The sequence below is a fragment of the Heptranchias perlo genome, chromosome 35, assembly GCF_035084215.1.
Source record: "Heptranchias perlo isolate sHepPer1 chromosome 35, sHepPer1.hap1, whole genome shotgun sequence".
In the NCBI taxonomy this organism is placed as follows: Eukaryota; Metazoa; Chordata; class Chondrichthyes; order Hexanchiformes; family Hexanchidae; genus Heptranchias; species Heptranchias perlo.
Genome location: NC_090359.1, coordinates 8,242,168 through 8,260,083, shown reverse-complemented (window position 1 = coordinate 8,260,083; position 17,916 = coordinate 8,242,168). Strand labels below are relative to the sequence as shown.

The 17,916-nt window shown below is 45.1% G+C and overlaps 3 non-coding genes across 3 annotated transcripts; all 3 read left to right on the top strand.

The window, feature by feature from the left end:
- The first annotated feature begins 3,411 nt into the window (after nt 1-3,411).
- On the top strand, nt 3,412-3,493 carry trnal-cag (transfer RNA leucine (anticodon CAG)). The gene has a single exon. It is a non-coding gene; the product is annotated as a tRNA-Leu (tRNA).
- Nucleotides 3,494-6,817: 3,324 nt separating this feature from the next.
- On the top strand, nt 6,818-6,899 carry trnal-aag (transfer RNA leucine (anticodon AAG)). The gene has a single exon. It is a non-coding gene; the product is annotated as a tRNA-Leu (tRNA).
- Nucleotides 6,900-12,221: 5,322 nt separating this feature from the next.
- trnaq-uug (transfer RNA glutamine (anticodon UUG)) lies at nt 12,222-12,293 on the top strand. The gene has a single exon. It is a non-coding gene; the product is annotated as a tRNA-Gln (tRNA).
- The last annotated feature ends 5,623 nt before the right edge of the window (nt 12,294-17,916 follow it).

The window sequence follows — 17,916 nt, the reverse complement described above, 5'->3', positions numbered from 1 at the left end:
TTGCACAGAGTTGGCAGGACTCGATGTGTCGATCGGCCTCCTTCCGTGCTGTAACCTTTCTATGAGTCTGTCAGCTCAGCCTATCTTTTGCTTTCCCAAAGCTTCAGAAGAGAAAGTTGCTTCATGTGCAACGCTGCGCGTCACTGCACCAAAGAATGGTGTTTGCTGAATTTTTCTTTGCAATCTGCATTCAGCAGGCAAACATGTCGAAATTCAAAGCACTGTCTCTTGAAATGCAGGAATTGCTTGGATCGTGTCCTCGGGCAAAGTTTGCATTTTATTTTACGCCAATCTTCATGCATCAGTGCCTTGCAATATTTATTCACAGATTATCCGGCAAGACTGTGATAGGAGCAGAATCTGCGCTGAGCAGATTGAAACAGAAACAGTCACGAGGGAAGCGATGGGTTTGACGAGCAGCTGTGTGATTCGCAGAGCTTCGGAACGAAGCAGAAGGGAAAGGGTGGAAGCTGAAGGTATCGATGAGAACGGGCCGAGTCAAAGTGGCAATTTGGAATTGTCCACTTCTTGCAGTTTTGCTGATGGGAGAGGTTCAGCAACAGTCAGTGATGCAGCGACATGGCCGTGCTCAGAAAAGAGTGAAGTGTCTTTGGGTGGAGGGTGCGGCATATCTTCATGAATGGGTTCCATGGTGTAAACTTAAACACATTAAATTCTGAATCTAGCGATCCGAGTTCGAATTTTGGTGGAGATTGTTATGTTTTTGGTTCTTTTGTTTGAAACTGCAGGACGAAAAAACAAAATTCAGCTGGAATCCACTCACTGCTGGTGGGAAGTTGCTGCATCAATCAATTCGGTTCCAGTTGTTTCAATCGGTTTCAGTCCATAAGTTACTTGTCGAATCTTGTGATCCAGGTGATGGCAACTGAAGAACTGGTTTTTGTTTTGATGCTTTTTGGCTTGTTTCTTTCAGCAGTTGAGTTGCGTGACCGACGGGCAGCGCTGCAGAGCTGTGAAAGGCGGTTGACAGGTGCACATTTGGCAAGTTGGGGCGGCGCAGCAAGATCGGAAGTGTTCCGCCTTGGTCTGAATAGTTCTGTTCAAACATGCGATTGAATCAAGTAGAGGATAAATGTAAAGAGCGCCTGTGGCGAAAAAGGAGCGATTACAGGCCATGAGCGAAATGTCTTTCAAATAATTGTGCTGCACGAAGCTGTGTGAGGATTAGGCAGATTTTAAAACGTGTGTCGGAAAGTAAAGTGCGATGTTGTGTGTGCGAAGAGCACAAGAAAGTTGTGCTTGAAGCTGCGCCCTTGAGGAAAGTTTCAGGTTGTCAGGAAAACGGCTATAGTGAAAGCTCAAAAATAAATCCAGAAACTGCTGGCAACACTCAGCAGGTCAGGTATTATCTGTGGACAGATACGCGTCAGATACTCGCGAGCAATGCAAAATTCATCCACCGTGGCTTCGGATTGGAGCGAGGCCCAAGACTTCTGGTTGAATTTCAGGAAGGAACCGACACATCAAACGGTAAATGCAATAATGGCGCGGATGAGATACAAAACCATGCGTGCAGAGCACAATGGATTAGGAATCCATCACCTCAAACACTCGGCCACCTCGTCGCATGAATATTGCTCAGAAAGCCCATTTATTTGATTCGTTCAATGGAAAATCCTCGACTCAAAGGTCAAAATGCAAGAAAACCACATTTCAATCACCAGATATCAGATTCTGAAGGCAGATCTTTGATAGGTGGTAGCGTGGCCGAGCGGTCTAAGGCGCTGGATTTTCGGGGGCTTGGGTTTGAATCCCACCGCTGCCAGCGTGTAAAGTGCTTGCTATTTTTTCCTCATCACCAAACATCCTTCTTTTCCAAGCAGCACCGGGCGCGACATTGCTGTTGTTCGGGCATGACTGCCCCACCTGATGCGCTTCGCCTCGATCGTATCCTCGTCCATGCTCTGCGTTGAGGTCGCAGTTTGTTCGGTTTGAATACGAGCTACAGTATAGTTTCGATTACCTCTTTTGTTCTCTACCACATACACTAATAGAATGCAGCAAGAAATCAATCTTTTGCACAAGAAAGAAATATTGTTTGTTGCTGGCAAAAACCTAACCATTCCTTCAAATCCAGCACTCTCACATGCCTGTACTTGATGCTCCACAGTTCAAACTGGCCTGTTTTACCCACTTTTTCTTCCTTCCACAGCCAATATGCCGCCTTTCCTTTCTTCCTTCCACTTCATGGAAACTATCCTGCGGCATTGCCGACTCCAGCATTCACTTTCATGATTTCACGCGTTTAATTTTGTTCTGCTGCGACCACTGTTTCTATTGGGCAGATGTCCGATTCGCACCAATGTTCATTTGCGCCTTGAAACCAGTCGATACATTTCGATCTGCGTGACCGCTCGACAGACAAACACGATGAAAGCAGGGCTGGCCTCTGGAAAGACAGCCGCCCGATTGTTCACGAATTTTACTTGTCGAATCTTGTGATCCAGGTGATGGTAACTGAAGAACTGGATTTTGTTTTGATGCTTTTTGGATTTTTTCTTTCAGCAGTTGAGTTGCGTGACCGACGGCCAGCGCGACAGAGCTGCGAGTGGCGTTTGAGAGGTGCACATTTGGCAAGTTGGGGAGGCCCAGGAAGATCGGAAGTGTTCCGCCTTGATCTTAATAGTTCTGTTTAAACATGGGATTGAATCGAGTGGACGATAAATGTAAAGAGCGCCTGTGACGAAAATGGAGGGATTGCAGGCCAAGAGCGAAAGGTGTTTCAAATTTTCGTGGCGCAGGAAGCTGTGTGTGGATAAGCCAGATTTTAAAGCGAGTGTGTCGGAAAGTAAAGAGCGATGTTGTGTGTGAGTAGAGCTCAAGAAAGTTGTGCTTGAAGCTGCGCCCTTGAGTAAAGTTTCAAGTTGCCATGAAAACGGCTATAGTGAAAGCTCAAAAATAAATCCAGAAACTGCTGGCAACACTCAGCAGGTCAGGTATTATCTTTGGACAGATACTCGCTTTACCGGGGCGTCATTGTGCACTTTCTTGATCATTCACGTTATTCACATCTTACACTCGCAACACCTGCGTGCACCAATTTTTCCTTGCTGATTTGAGCAGAGATCAGCGAGCAATGCAAAATTCATCCACCGTGGCTTCGGATTGGAGCGAGGCCCAAGACTTCTTGTTGAATTTCAGGAAGGAACCGACACATCAAACGGTAAATGCAATAATGGCGCGGATGAGATACAAAACCATGCGTGCAGAGCACAATGGATTAGGAATCCATCACCTCAAACACTCGGCCACCTCGTCGCATGAATATTGCTCAGAAAGCCCACTTATTTGATTCGTTCAATCGAAAATCCTCGACTCAAAGGTCAAAATGCAAGAAAACCACATTTCAATCACCAGATATGAGATTCTGAAGGCAGAGCTTTGACAGGTGGTAGCGTGGCCGAGCGGTCTAAGGCGCTGGATTCAGACTCCAGTCTCTTGGGGGGCGTGGTTTCGAATCCCACCGCTGCCAGCGTGTAAAGTGCTTGCTGTTTTTTCCTCATCACCAAACATCCTTCTTTTCCAAGCAGCACCGGGCGCGACATTGCTGTTGTTCGGGCATGACTGCCCCACCTGATGCGCTTCGCCTTGATCGTATCCTCGTCCATGCTCTGCGTTGAGGTCTCGGTTTGAATACGAGCTACAGTACAGTTTCGATTACCTCTTTTGTTCTCTACCACATACACTAATAGAATGCAGCAAGAAATCAATCTTTTGCACAAAAAAGAAATATTTTTTGTTGCTGGCAAAAACCTAACCATTCCTTCAAATCCAGAACTCTCACATGCCTGTTCTTGATGCTCCACAGTTCAAACTGGCCTGTTTTCCCCACTTTTTCTTCCATCCACAGCCAATATGGCATCCTTTCCTTTCTTCCTTCCACTTCATGGAAACTATCCTGCGGCATTGCCGACTCCAGCATTCACTTTCATAATCTCACGCCTTTAATTTTGTTCTGCTGCGACCACTGTTTCTATTGGGCAGATGTCCGATTCGCACCAATGTTCATTTGCGCCTTGAAACCAGTCGATACATTTCGATCTGCGTGACCGCTCGACAGACAAACACGATGAAAGCAGGGCTGGCCTCTGGAAAGACAACCGCCCGATTGTTCACGAATTTTACTTGTCGAATCTTGTGATCCAGGTGATGGTAACTGAAGAACTGGATTTTGTTTTGATGCTTTTTGGATTTGTTCTTTCAGCAGTTGAGTTGCGTGACCGACGGGCAGCGCTGCAGAGCTGCGAGTGGCGGTTGAGAGGTGCACATTTGGCAAGTTGGGGCGGCCCAGGAAGATCGGAAGTGTTCCGCCTTGATCTTAATAGTTCTGTTTAAACATGGGATTGAATCGAGTAGAGGATAAATGTAAAGAACGCCTGTGGCGAAAAAGGAGCGATTGCAGGTCAAGAGCGAAAGGTGTTTCAAATTTTCGTGGCGCAGGAACCTGTTTGCGGATAAGCCAGATTTTAAAGCGAGTGTGTCGGAAAGTGAAGAGCGATGTTGTGCGTGAGTGGAGCTCAAGAATGTTGTGCTTGAAGCTGCGCCCTTGAGTAAAGTTTCAAGTTGTCAGGAAAACGGCTATCGTGAAAGCTCAAAAATAAATCCAGAAACTGCTGGCAACACTCAGCAGGTCAGGTATTATCTGTGGACAGATGCTCGCTTTACCGGGGCGTTATTGTGCACTTTCTTGATCATTCACGTTATTCACATCTTACACTCGCAACACCTCCGTGCACCAATTTTTCCTTGCTGATTTGAGCAGAGATCAGCGAGCAATGCAAAATTCATCCACCGCGGCTTCGGATTGGAGCGAGGCCCAAGACTTCTGGTTGAATTTCAGGAAGGAACCCACACATCAAACGGTAAATGCAATAATGGCGCGGATGAGATACAAAACCATGCGTTCAGAGCACAATGGATTAGGAATCCATCCACTCAAACACTCGGCCACCTCGTCGCATGAATATTGCTCAGAAAGCCCATTTATTTGATTCGTTCAATGGAAAATCCTCGACTCAAAGGTCAAAATGCAAGAAAACCACATTTCAATCACCAGATATCAGATTCTGAAGGCAGACTTTTAGCAGGTGGTAGAGTGGCCGAGCGTTCTAAGGCCCTGGATTAAGGCTCCAGTCTCTGCGGCGCCGTTGGTTCGAATCCCACCGCTGCCAGCGTATAAAGTGCTTGTTATTTTTTCCTCAACACCAAACATCCATCTTTTCCAAGCAGGTTCGGGCGCGACATTGCTGTTGTTCGGGCATGACTGCCCCACCTGATGCGCTTCGCCTTGATCGTATCCTCGTCCAAACTCTGCGTTGAGGTCGCAGTTTGTTCGGTTTGAATACGAGCTACAGTATAGTTTCGATTACCTCTTTTGTTCTCTATCACATACACTCATAGAATGCAGCAAGAAATCAATCTTTTGCACAAGAAAGAAATATTTTTTTTTGCTGGCAAAAACCTAACCATTGCTTCAAATCCAGCACTCTCACATGCCTGTGCTTGATGCTCCACAGTTCAAACTGGCCTGTTTTCCTCACTTTTTCTACCTTGCACAGCCAATATGCCTCCTTTCCTTTCTTCTTCCATTTCATGGGAACTTTCCAGCGGCGTTGCCGACTCCAGCATTCACTTTCATGATCTCACGCCTTTAAGTTTGTTCTGCTGCGACCACTGTTTCTATTGGGCAGATGTCCGATTCGCACCAATGTTCATTTGTGCCTTGAAACCAGTCGATACATTTCGATCTGCGTGACCGCTCGACAGACAAACACGATGAAAGCAGGGCTGGCCTCTGGAAAGACAGCCGCCCGATTGTTCACGAATTTTACTTGTCGAATCTTGTGATCCAGGTGATGGTAACTGAAGAACTGGATTTTGTTTTGATGCTTCTTGGCTTTTTTCTTTCAGCAGTTGAGTTGCGTGACCGACGGGCAGCGCTACAGAGCTGCGAATGGCGGTTGCGAGGTGCACATTTGGCAAGTTCGGGCGGCCCAGGAAGATCAGAAGTGTTCCGCCTTGATCTTAATAGTTCTGATTAAACATGGGATTGAATCGGGTAGAGGATAAATGTAAAGAGCGCCTGTGGCGAAAAAGGAGCGATTGCAGGTCAAGAGCGAAAGGTGTTTCAAATTTTCGTGGTGCAGGAAGCTGTGTGCGGATATGCCAGATTTTAAAGCGAGTGTGTAGGAAAGTAAAGAGCGATGTTGTGTGTGAGTAGAGCTCAAGAAAGTTGTGCTTGAAGCTGCGCCCTTGAGTAAAATTTCAGGTTGTCAGGAAAACGGCTATCGTGAAAGCTCAAAAATAAATCCAGAAACTGCTGGCAACACTCAGCAGGTCAGGTATTATCTGTGGACAGATAGTCGTTTTACCGGGGCGTCATTGTGCACTTTCTTGATACTTCACGTTATTCACATATTACACTCGCAACACCTCCGAGCACCAATCAGGACCTTGCTGATTTTATCAGAGATCAGCGAGCAATGCAAAATTCATCCACCGTGGCTTCGGATTGGAGCGAGGCCCAAGACTTCTGGTTGAATTTCAGGAAGGAACCGACACATCAAACGGTAAATGCAATAATGGCGCGGATGAGATACAAAACCATGCGTGCCGAGCACAATGGATTAGGAATCCATCACCTCAAACACTCGGCCACCTCGTCGCATGAATATTGCTCAGAAAGCCCATTTATTTGATTCGTTCAATGGAAAATCCTCGACTCAAAGGTCAAAATGCAAGAAAACCACATTCCAATCACCAGATATCAGATTGTGAAGGCAAAGCTTTGGCAGGTGGTAGCGTGGCCGAGAGGTCTAAGGCGCTGGATTAAGGATCAAGTCTCTACGGGGGCGTGGGTTCGAGTCCCACCGCTGCCAGAATTTAAAGCGCTTGCTATTTTTTCCTCATCACCAAACATCATTCTATTCCAAGCAGCACCGGGCGCGACATTGCTGTTGTTCGGGCATCACTGGCCCACCTGATGCGCTTCGCCTTCATCGTATCCTTGTCCATCCTCTGCGTTGAGGTCGCAGTTTGTTCGGTTTGAATACGAGCTACAGTATAGTTTCGATTACCTCTTTTGTTCTCTGCCACATACACCAATAGAATGCAGCAAGAAATCAATCTTTTGCACAATAGATAAATATTTTAAGTTGCTGGCAAAAACCTCACCATTCCTTCAAATCCAGCACTCTCACATGCCTGCACTTGATGCTCCACAGTTCAAACTGTCCTGTTCTCCCCACTATTTCTTCCTTGCACAGTTAATAGGCCGCCTTTCCTTATTTATTTCCATTTCATGGAAACTTTCCTGCTGCATTGCCGACTCCAGCATTCACTTTCATGATCTCACGCGTTTAAGTTTGTTCTGCTGCGACCACTGTTTCTGTTGGGCAGATGTCCGATTCGTACCAATGTTCACTTGCGCCTTGAAACCAGTCGATACATTTCGATCTGCGTGACCGCTCGACAGACAAACACGATGAAAGCAGGGCTGGCCTCTGGAAAGACAGCCGCCCGATTGTTCACGAATTTTACTTGTCGAATCTTGTGATCCAGGTGATGGTAACTGAAGAACTGGTTTTTGTTTTGATGCTTTTTGGCTTTTTTCTTTCAGCAGTTGAGTTGCGTGAGCGACGGGCAGCGCTGCAGAGCTGCGAATGGCGGTTGAGAGGTGCACATGTGGCAAGTTGGGGCGGCCCAGGAAGATCAGAAGTGTTCCGCATTGATCTGAATAGTTCTGTTTAAACATTGGATTGAATCGAGTATAGGATAAATGTAAAGAGCGCCTGTGGAGAAAAAGGAGCGATTGCAGGCCAAGAGCGAAAGGTGTTTCAAATTTTCGTGGCGCAGGAAGCTGCGTGCGGATAATCCAGATTTTAAAGCGAGTGTGTAGGAAAGTAAAGAGCGATGTTGTGTGTGAGTAGAGCACAAGAAACTTGTGCTTGAAGCTGCGCCCCTGAGGAAAGTTTCAGGTTGTCAGGAAAACGGCTGTAGTGAAAGCTCAAAAATAAATCCAGAAACTGCTGGCAACACTCAGCAGGTCAGGTAGTATCTGTGGACAGTTACACGCTTTGCCGGGGCGTCATTGTGCACTTGCTTGATACTTCACGTTATTCACATCTTACACTCGCAACACCTCCGTGCGCCAATCAGGAACAAGCTGATTTGAGCAGAGTTCAGCGAGCAATGCAAAATTCTTCCACCGTGGCATCGGATTGGAGCGAAGCGCAAGACTTCTGTTTGAATGTGAGAATGGAACCAACACATCAAACGGTAAATGCAATAATGGCGCGGATGAGATACAAAACCATGCGTGCAGAGCGAAATGGATTAGGATTCCATCACTTGAAACACTCGGCCACCTCGTCGCATGAATATTGCTCAGAAAGCCCATTTATTTGATTCGTTCAATGGATAATCCTCGACTGACAGCTCTAAATGCACGAAAACCACATTTCAATCACCAGATATCAGATTGTGGACCGAGTTCTGATGAATGGTCATCGACCTGAAATGATGTTTCTCTCTACACAGATGCTGCCTGACCTGCTGAGTGTTTCCCGCATTTTCTGTTTTTATTATTAATATAACCTGAACTCTGTCCAGCGTTTGTTGGTCGATTCACTGATTAAGCTGTGAATTGAGTGGAAGCTGGTTCATGGCGAACCCCATTTCTGAATCCCCCCGGCAGAGAGTTCAAGGAATGTTTGACATAAATGAGATTCATCGACAGTCAGAGTAAATCTCCCCTTGATGGTCGGTCTCATTATCCCGAAGTCAGGAATGAGCGGGAGGGGCAAGTCCACCCGGAGTTATATGTTATTCCAACAGGATGACCAAAAACACATTTTCTACTGGGTGCGAAATAGCTCAGTTGAGAGGAGCGCTCAACTGAAAATTTAAAGGTCTCTGAGTTCGATTCCGGGTTTCAGCAGCTTTGGATTATTTTATTTGTTCTTTTGGCCGATTCTCGAACATTGACTTGCACTGACATTTTTACCCGACACTGAACGGTTGGGGATGGAATAGAGAGACATCAAGGATGTCCGTATTTCCTTCTGCCTTTCTCTCAGGTTTTTGTCTCTCTCGGTGCCCGATGAACATTTGATTTGATGCATTTGTCCTAAACTGATGCCTTTTCCACATCTCAGGGCGGTCAGACACGCTCTGTCTGTCTGTTACTGCTTGTGACCAGTAAAGGGAACAGGCCGCGAGTTGAACACTTATCTGCAATCTGCTAGAGAGATAACACAGCGGGAATAAAACACCTGGGGGGAAAATAGGATCGGGTTCGGTTTTGGGCGGGGGTATCGTGATGTGCTATTACCCAACGCCCAATGAGCACTGCGCAGGCAGGATGCAAGGTTCGGCCCACCCCAGGACTCACCTGCAATCAGCGTTCCGTTCCGGGCCTTGCACCGGGAATCAATGCAATTCACACTTTCCACCACCAGCAGGAAGCTGAATCTCATAAAGGGTGGATGTTTCTCAGAAATCTCTTGAAGGTAGCTGGTACCTTTTGTTTGATGAAAATAACAGTCCACTGTGTGCAAGGAGTCTGAATGCAGATCAGACATCGCACACGTAAAACACAGATGCAGGTCCCATCCGTTTGTTTACACATTGATGAGTTATGTTAAAACATTGAATAAAGCTTGAGCACAACGAAATCCCACATCTTCCAATCTGCACGCCAGACCTCACCAATCTGCCGATCAGTGTTGGTACCAGGCCTGCGAGAGTGCATGCAACATGATTCTCTGCTGGTGCACCACAGACGTTGGGGCAAGAGGGGGACAGAAGTGGGGACATCAGATATCCGCAGAGTGGTTTGCGGGGAGCAAGGGGCCCTCCGCACAAATATCCAAAAGGATGTGGGAGGCAGCGGGGGAGAAAGACACTTTCAGCGCAAAGCATCTGGATGCAGTGCAAGAACAAGTTCAATGCTTTGACATGAGTGGGCAAGGTGAGTGAGGTCAACTGTCAAGTGGCGTATCATACCAACTGCACCACGCACTACACCTCCATCTCTGGCCGCGAAAGTGTTGCCAAATATCAGAGCAACAAAACGCTCCAACTAACACTAGCACCGGGAACAAACCTCTCACTTCAAAATCCCCCATGATACTAAATAACTCAATTCTCACTTTTACCTCCGACCAGCAACTTTTATGCGCAACCTGCAGTCACCTGACTCCAATTAAAAGAATCGCTGTTTTGATCCGATTGGCTGCCTTTCGGACACTCCAGAGGGCAGTGAAGAATCAACATGGCTGCTCTTCCATCCCACACACCTGAGCTGAGCGGAAAGGCGAAAAAAATTGAAAAGCTGTTTTTGAGACAACTCATTGCCTTTAGGATCCTCTTTTCATTCAATCACGTCCATTGTCCTATTTCATAAGTTTATTTTCATCATTTTAACCTGCTGTTTGTTTTTCTGTTATTTGTCTGTTTTTTAACCTGTCTTCCGATGATTTCACCCCATGCTCCCCATCTGTTCTGCTCTTTTCTCCACATCTACACCATTCCGTTTATAATCCCCAGATTTCCACCCATTCCCATGTCCCATTGTAACGCCGTGCAGTCTGCAGCCTTTGGACGTGCCCCTGTGGTTCACTCAGCCTGAGTCTCTCTCTGTCCGTATGAGTCACTGTGCCACATGTTTTTAATCAGCCGTCTCATTGTCCATTTGCATCACACAGAACAGAGCGGATCGAGTGGCACAGAGAGATATCAGCAGAGGGAGTTAGAGAGCGGTGTAACTGAGTACAGAGGTGCAGAGAGACCAGGATATGGCGATTGTGAGCGGCATAACTCAGTGAAGAGATATGGAAAGACATCAGCAGTGTGTCCAGCAAAGCCACCTTGTATCTGAAATATTTGGCGAGATCTAATCTGCACAGAGTAGAGGAAGCATTTTGTGTATCTAAACTGTGTTGTGCCTGCCCTGGGAGTGTTTGATTTAACAGTGTAGAGGGAGCTTCATTCTGCATATAACCCGTGCTGTACATTTGCTGTGAATGTTTAATGGGTCAGTGCAGAGGGAACTTTAATCTGTTCCTATCCCGTGTTGTGCCTGCCCTGACAGTGTTTGATGGGACATTTTGCCAGGTGCTTTAATCTGTATCGAACCTGTGATGTTACTGCCCTTCTGCAACTGGAAAGTTTCTCCTTGTTTACTCTGTCAAAACGCTACATGATTTTGAACACCTCTATCAAACCTCCCCTTAACCTTCATTGATCTGAGGAGAACAACCCCAATTCTTCAGTTTCTCCATACAACTGATATCCCTCATCCATGGCACCACTCTAGTAAATCTCCTCTGCATCCTCTCTCAGGCCATGACATCCTTCCTAATGTTTGGTGCCAGAATTGAATAGAATACTCCAGCTGAGGCCTAACCAATGTTTTATCAAGGTTTAGTATTAATTCCTTGCTTTTGTATTCTATGCCTCAATTAATAAAGAGAAGGAACCCATTTGCTTCTTTAACAGCCTTCTCAACTTGTCCTGCCACCTTCAAAGATTTGTGTACATGCACCCCAGGTCTCGCTATTCCTGCACTCCCTTTGAAATTGCACCATTTAGTTTATATTGCCTCCCCTCATTCTTCCGACCATAATGTATCATTTCACAATTCTTAGCATTAAATTTCATGTGCCATGTTTCTCCCCATTTCGCCAGTCTGTCTATGTATTACTGAAGTCCTTCACTATTCACAAGCTTGCGATTCCAATAAAGCTGTTGGAAAAAAAACAGGTGTTGTCAGACTCCTGACATTTGTCCACCCCAGTCTATCACGGGCATCTCCACGTCAATCAGTGAGGATCGAGCTCTTTTCAACCCGAAATTCATGCTTCAGTGCCTTGCAAAGTTTATGCACTGATTATCCAACAAGACGAGCTGCACTGCGCAGTGTGAAACAAAAGTAGAAACGAGGGAACCGATCGATTTGACAGCAGCTGTGTGATTGGCAAATCATCTATACTTATCAGAGGGGAAAGTGGGGAAGCTGAAAGTAAGGATGAGAAAGGGCGGAGCCAAAATGGCTGGTTGCGATTGACCAGTGCTTGATGTTTTGCTGATGGCAGAGGTTTGCCATGAGCCTCGTGCAGGAAATGATGCAGCGCCACAGCGATGCTGATAAAGGAGCCCAGTATCTTTGAAGTGAGGGGGGCCGCGTGTTTTAATAAATGGGTTCCATGGTGTAATGGTGAGCACTCTGGACTTTGAATCCAGCGATCTGAGTTCAAATCTCGGTGAAACCTTAACTTTTGTCCCAATCGTTTGTAACTTTTGAAGAAACAAATAAAAGGCACCTGGAATCCCATCCCTGTTCGTGGGCAGTTCGGAGCCTCAATCAATGAGGCTCAAGCTCCTTGTATAAATTTGGCCTTTTGTTAAAGGCAAATCGCATTGAACTAACTTGATAGAGTTTTTGTTGAGGTAACGGAGAGGATTGATGAGGGCAATGCGATTGATGTGGTGTATATAAACTTTCAAAAGGCTTTTGATAAAGTGCCTTATAATAGCCTTGTCATCAAGATTGATACCCATAGAATAAAAGGAGTAGTAGCAACATGGATACAAAATTGCCTCAGTAACAGAAACCAGAGAGGAGTGATGAACGGTTGTTTTTCGGATTGGAGGGAGGTGTACAGTAATGTTCCCCACAGGTCGGTGCTCGCACCACTGCCCTTTTTGATATTTATTGATGAATTGGACTTGGGTGTACAGGGCACAATTTCCAAATTTGCAGATGACACAAACCTTTAACGTATAGTGAACAGTGAGGAGGATGGTAATAGACTTCAAGAGGATATAGAAATTTAACGCAGAAAAATGCAAGGTGATACATCTCGGTCGGAAGAACGAGGAGAAGCAATATAAATTAGAGGGCTCAATTCGAAAAGGGGGACAGGAACAGAGTGATCTGGGGGTATATGTGCACAAATCGTTGAATGCAGTGAGGCAGGTTGAGAAAGCGGTTCAAAAAAGCAGACGAGATCCTGGGCTTTTTCAATAGAGGCATGGAGCACTAAAGCACGGAATTCATGATCAACCTTTCTAAAACATTAGTTCGATCACAACTTGAGTATTGTGTCCAGATCTCGGCACCGCACTTTAGGAAAAATGTGAAGGCCTAAGAGAGGGCGCAGAAAAGATGAACGAGAATGATTCCAGGGATGAGGGACTTTATTTACTTGGATGGACTGGAGAAGCTGGGGTTGTTTTTCTTTGAACAGAGAAGATTGAGAGAAGATTTGATGGAGGTATTTAAAATCATGACGGGTATTGACAGAATAGATGGAGACAAAAAGTTCCTATTGGCGGAAAGGTCAAGAACCAGAGGACATAGATTTAAGGTGACTGGCAAAAGAATCAAAGGTGACTTGAGGAAAAGCCTTTTTTACACAGTGTGTGTTTAGGATCTGGAATGCAATGCCAGGGGTCGTGGTGGAGGCAGATTCAATCGTGGCTTTCAAGAGGGAACTGAAAAATACTTTCAAGGTAAACATGCCGAGGGCTACTGGGTTAGGGCGAGGGAGTGGGATTGGTTGGATTGCTTTTGCAGAGAGCTGGCAGGACTCGATGGGCCGAACGTCCTACTTCCGTGCTTGTAAACTTGCTATGAGTCTATAAGCTCAGCCTTTCTTTTGCTTTCCGAAATCTTCAGAAGACAAAGTTGCTTTAGTTGAAACGCTGCGCTTCACTGCACCAAAAAATTGTGTTTGCTGAATTTATCTTTGCAATCTGCATTCAGCAGGCAAACATGTAGAAATTCAAAGCACTGTCTCTTGAAATGCAGGCATTGCTTGGATCGTGTCCTCGGACAAAGTTTACATTTTGTTTTACTCCAATCTTCAAGCATCAGTGCCTTGCAATATTTATTCACAGATTATCCGGCAAGACTGTAATTGGAGCTGCGCTGAACAGATTGAAATAGAAGCAGTGACGAGGGAAGCGATAGGTTTGACTACTAGCTGTGTGATTGGCTGAGCATCGATAGCAAGCAGAAGGAAAAGTGTGGAAGCTGAAGGAAGAGATGAGAAAGGGCCGAGTCAAAGTGGCAGTTTGGAAATGTCCAGTTCTTGCAGTTTTGCTGATGGGAGAGGGTTGGCAACAGCCTCGAGAAGTCAGTTATGCAGCGACATGGCCGTGCTGAGAAAAGGGCCAAATGCCTTTGGATTTAGGGTATAACTTTCATTAACGAATGGGTTCCATGGTGTAATGGTGAGCACTCTAGACTCTGAATCTAGCGATCCAAGGTCGAATCTCGGTTGAGCCTGGTTGGTTTTTGTCCCATTCATTTGCAACTGCAGGGCGAAAAAACAAAGTGCAGCTGGAATGCAGTTCCTGCTGGTGGGAAGTTACTGCCTCAATCAATGAGGTTTCAGTTCATCAGCTCAACTGGACATTTGCTTTCCCACATCAGCTGAAGAGAAAGTTGTGTTTTGTTTAATGCTGAGTTTCACTGCACCAAAGAATGGTGTTTGCTGAACTTTTCTTTGTAATCTGCATTCAGCAGTCAAGCATGTCGGAATTCAAAACTCTGTTCCTTGAAAGACAGGCATTGCTTGGATCATGTCCTCGGGAAAAGTTTACATTTTTTTTGCAAGAAGTTGCAGTTTTGCTAATGGGAGAGGTTTGTCGGTAGCCTCGAGGTGTCAGTGATGTGGCATTATGGCAGTGCTAAGAAAAGAGCCAAGTGTCTTTGACTGGTGGGTGTTGACTGAAGTCATCAGTTGGATGCCATCGTGCAATGCGAAGCAGTCAGGACTTCGACTCCAGCGATCCAAATTTAGACCTCGAATTTTGTCCCATTCGTTTGCAAATTTAGGGCAAACAAGTAAAAGGCACTTGGTGCTCTTGCTGAGGAAGTAAGGGTGGAAATTTTAGAGGTAATGGCCATAAACTTCCAATCATCCTTTGATGCGGGAGTGGTACCAGAGGAATGGAGAATTGCAAATGTTTTAACCTTTTTCAAAAAAAGGTGTAAGGTTAAACCAGCAAGTACAGACCAGTCAGTTTAACCTCGGTAGTGGGGAAACTTTTAGAAACAATAATCCTGGACAAAATTGACAGTCGCTTGGACACGTGTGGATTAATTAAGGAAAGCCATCACGGATTTGTTCAAAGCAAATCGTTTTTAACGAACTTGATTGAGTTTTTTGATGAGGTAACAGAGAGGGTCGTTGAGGGCAATGCGGTAGATGTGGTGTTTTTGGACTTCCAAAAGGTGTTGGATAAAGTGCCGCAAAATAGGCTTGTCTTCAATACTGAAGGCCGTGAAATAAAAGGGGCAGTGGCAGAATGGTACGAAATTGGCTGAGTAACAAGAAACATAGTGTAGTGTAGAACGGCTTTTTTTTGGACTGGAGGGAGGTATACAGTGGTGTTCCCCAGGGTTCGGTACTAGAGCCATTGTTTTTTATTTGATATATAATAATGAGTTGGAGTTGGGTGTACAGGGCATAATTTCAAAATTTGCAGATGATATAAAACTTGCAAGGGTAGTGAACAGTGAGGACAGTGATAGACTTCAAGAGGATATCGGCAGACTGGTGGAATGGGCAGACAAGTGGCAGTTAAAATTTAACGCGTAAAATTGTGAAGTGATACATTTTGATACGAAGAACGAGGAGAGGCAATGTAAACTAAAGGGTACAAATCCAAAGAGCGTGCAGGAGCAGAGAGATATGTGGATCCCTGAGCACAAATCGTTGAAGGTGGCAGGGCAGGTTGAGAAAGCGGTTAAGAAAGGATCCTGGGCTTTATAAATAGAGGCATAGAGTAAAAAAGCAACGAGTTGATGATGAATCTTTATGAAACACTGGCTTCGCACAATTGGATTATTGTGTCCATTTCTGGCAACGCACTTTAGGAAAGGTGTGAAGACATTAGAGTAGGTGCAGAAAAGATTTGCGAGAATGATTCCAGGGATGAATGACTTTAGTTACGTGGATGGACTGGAGAATCTGGTGTTGGTCTTCTTGGAACAGAGAAGGTTGAGATGAGATTTGATAGAAGTGTTCAAAATCATGAGGGGTCGAGACAGAGTGGATAGAGAGAAACTGTTCGTATTGGTGGAAGGGTCAAGAAGCAGAGGGCATCGATTTAAGGTGATTAGAAAAAGAACCAAAGGTGACATGAGGAAAAACTTTGTTACACAGCGAGTGGTTATGATCTGTAATGCACTGCCCGAGGTGGGTGGGGGTGTTGGATGGTGGTGGAGGCAGATTCAATCATGGCCTTCCAAAGATAGCTGGATAAGTACTTGAAAGAAAAAAGTTTGCAAGGTTACGGGGATAGGGTGGGGGAGAGGGACTAGCTGGATTGCTCTTGCATTAAGCCGGCATGGACTCGATGCGCCAAATGGCTTCCTTCCGTGCTGTAACCTTTCTATGATTCTATGATTATGTTCTTCAGGACCCCGAATTATTTATGTGCACACTTAATTCTTTTACTAAATCAATCGAACAGTTATTGGCTTGAATCCACCCATTTAATTTTAGAGACTTTCCTTTCTCTCCTGCATTTGTTTCAAGGCAGCAAGTTCAATCCAAAATCTTTTCTCACTCACATTATTGTTCAGGTGCCCATTACCACACAATGAACGATTGTCCACATAACATTCAATGGGTATACTATCTTCAGTATTCCCGTTGGACAGGATGTCACTCAAATTATTTGCCAATTCGGATCCCATACACACTGCATCTACAAGAGCCAGTGTTTCAGCAGCCAGAGTACTTTTAACAAATCTTCATTGTTGTTTTAGCTTCCAAAGCTAAGGACAAAATTTCTCATTCTCACCCATAAGAACCAGCATGAAACCAGCTGCACCAGAAACCCCTCAGGACGATTAGCCTATGGAGCATCGTTAAAGATGACTGGCTACATTTTCTTTGGATCACATAAGGATGGGAACTTAACGACACATTTATCTATATTTATTTTTTAAAATGTTTTATTTGCCTTAAAACATTCTCTACTTTGGGTGTTTCATTGAAGTACTGAACTCCAACACATCAAAACTAGCATCAGGTCTAGTCTGAGTCCCCACTCTAATGTCTTCACACCTTTCCTAAAGTGCGTTGCCAGAAATGGACACAATAATCCAATTGTGCGAAGCCAGTGTTTCATAAAGATTCATCATCAACTCTTTGCTTTTTTACTCTATGCCTCTATTTATAAAGCCCAGGATCCTTTCTTAACCGCTTAACCAGTTCAACTGACCAATCAAGTTTCGTAATTGCTCTGCATCTTCTTTAGATATAACATCACCTTTCTGTGATGACCCAGTACGATTCACCGGGATGGGAGTGACACTCCCATGAATATGTTGCCATGAGCCAAGAAGATTTTTAAGATTACCTTTCCAGCAGTTGGAGATTACACTCGGGCATTTGTATCACCCAGTTTCTCTTCAAAACCCCGAGCTTCCAACCTCTCTTTAGCCTTTTAGGCATCTAGGATGCATCCCATCCGGACCGGGTGAATAATCTACTTTAAGTGGTGCGAGTATTTCTCGTAACACGTCTTTATCAATTTTTTACCATCCAGTATCTTAACTCACTCTTATTTTACTGTAACTTTGGAAGTATCTTCTTCCTTGGTAAAGACTGACCCAAATAAGTCATTTAGTACCTCAGCCATGCCCTCTGCCTCCAAGAGTCGATCTCATATTTGGTCCTTAACCGGCCCCACCCTTCCTCTTACAACCCGTTTACTATCGGATTCCCCTTTATGTTAGCTGCCAGTCTATTCTCAAACTCTCTCTTTGCCCCTTTTGTTTCATTTATCATTTCCCCCCTGAACTTTCTATATTCAGCCTGGCTCTCACTTATATTGACGTCTGTCATACGCCCCTTTTTTTCTGCTTCAGTG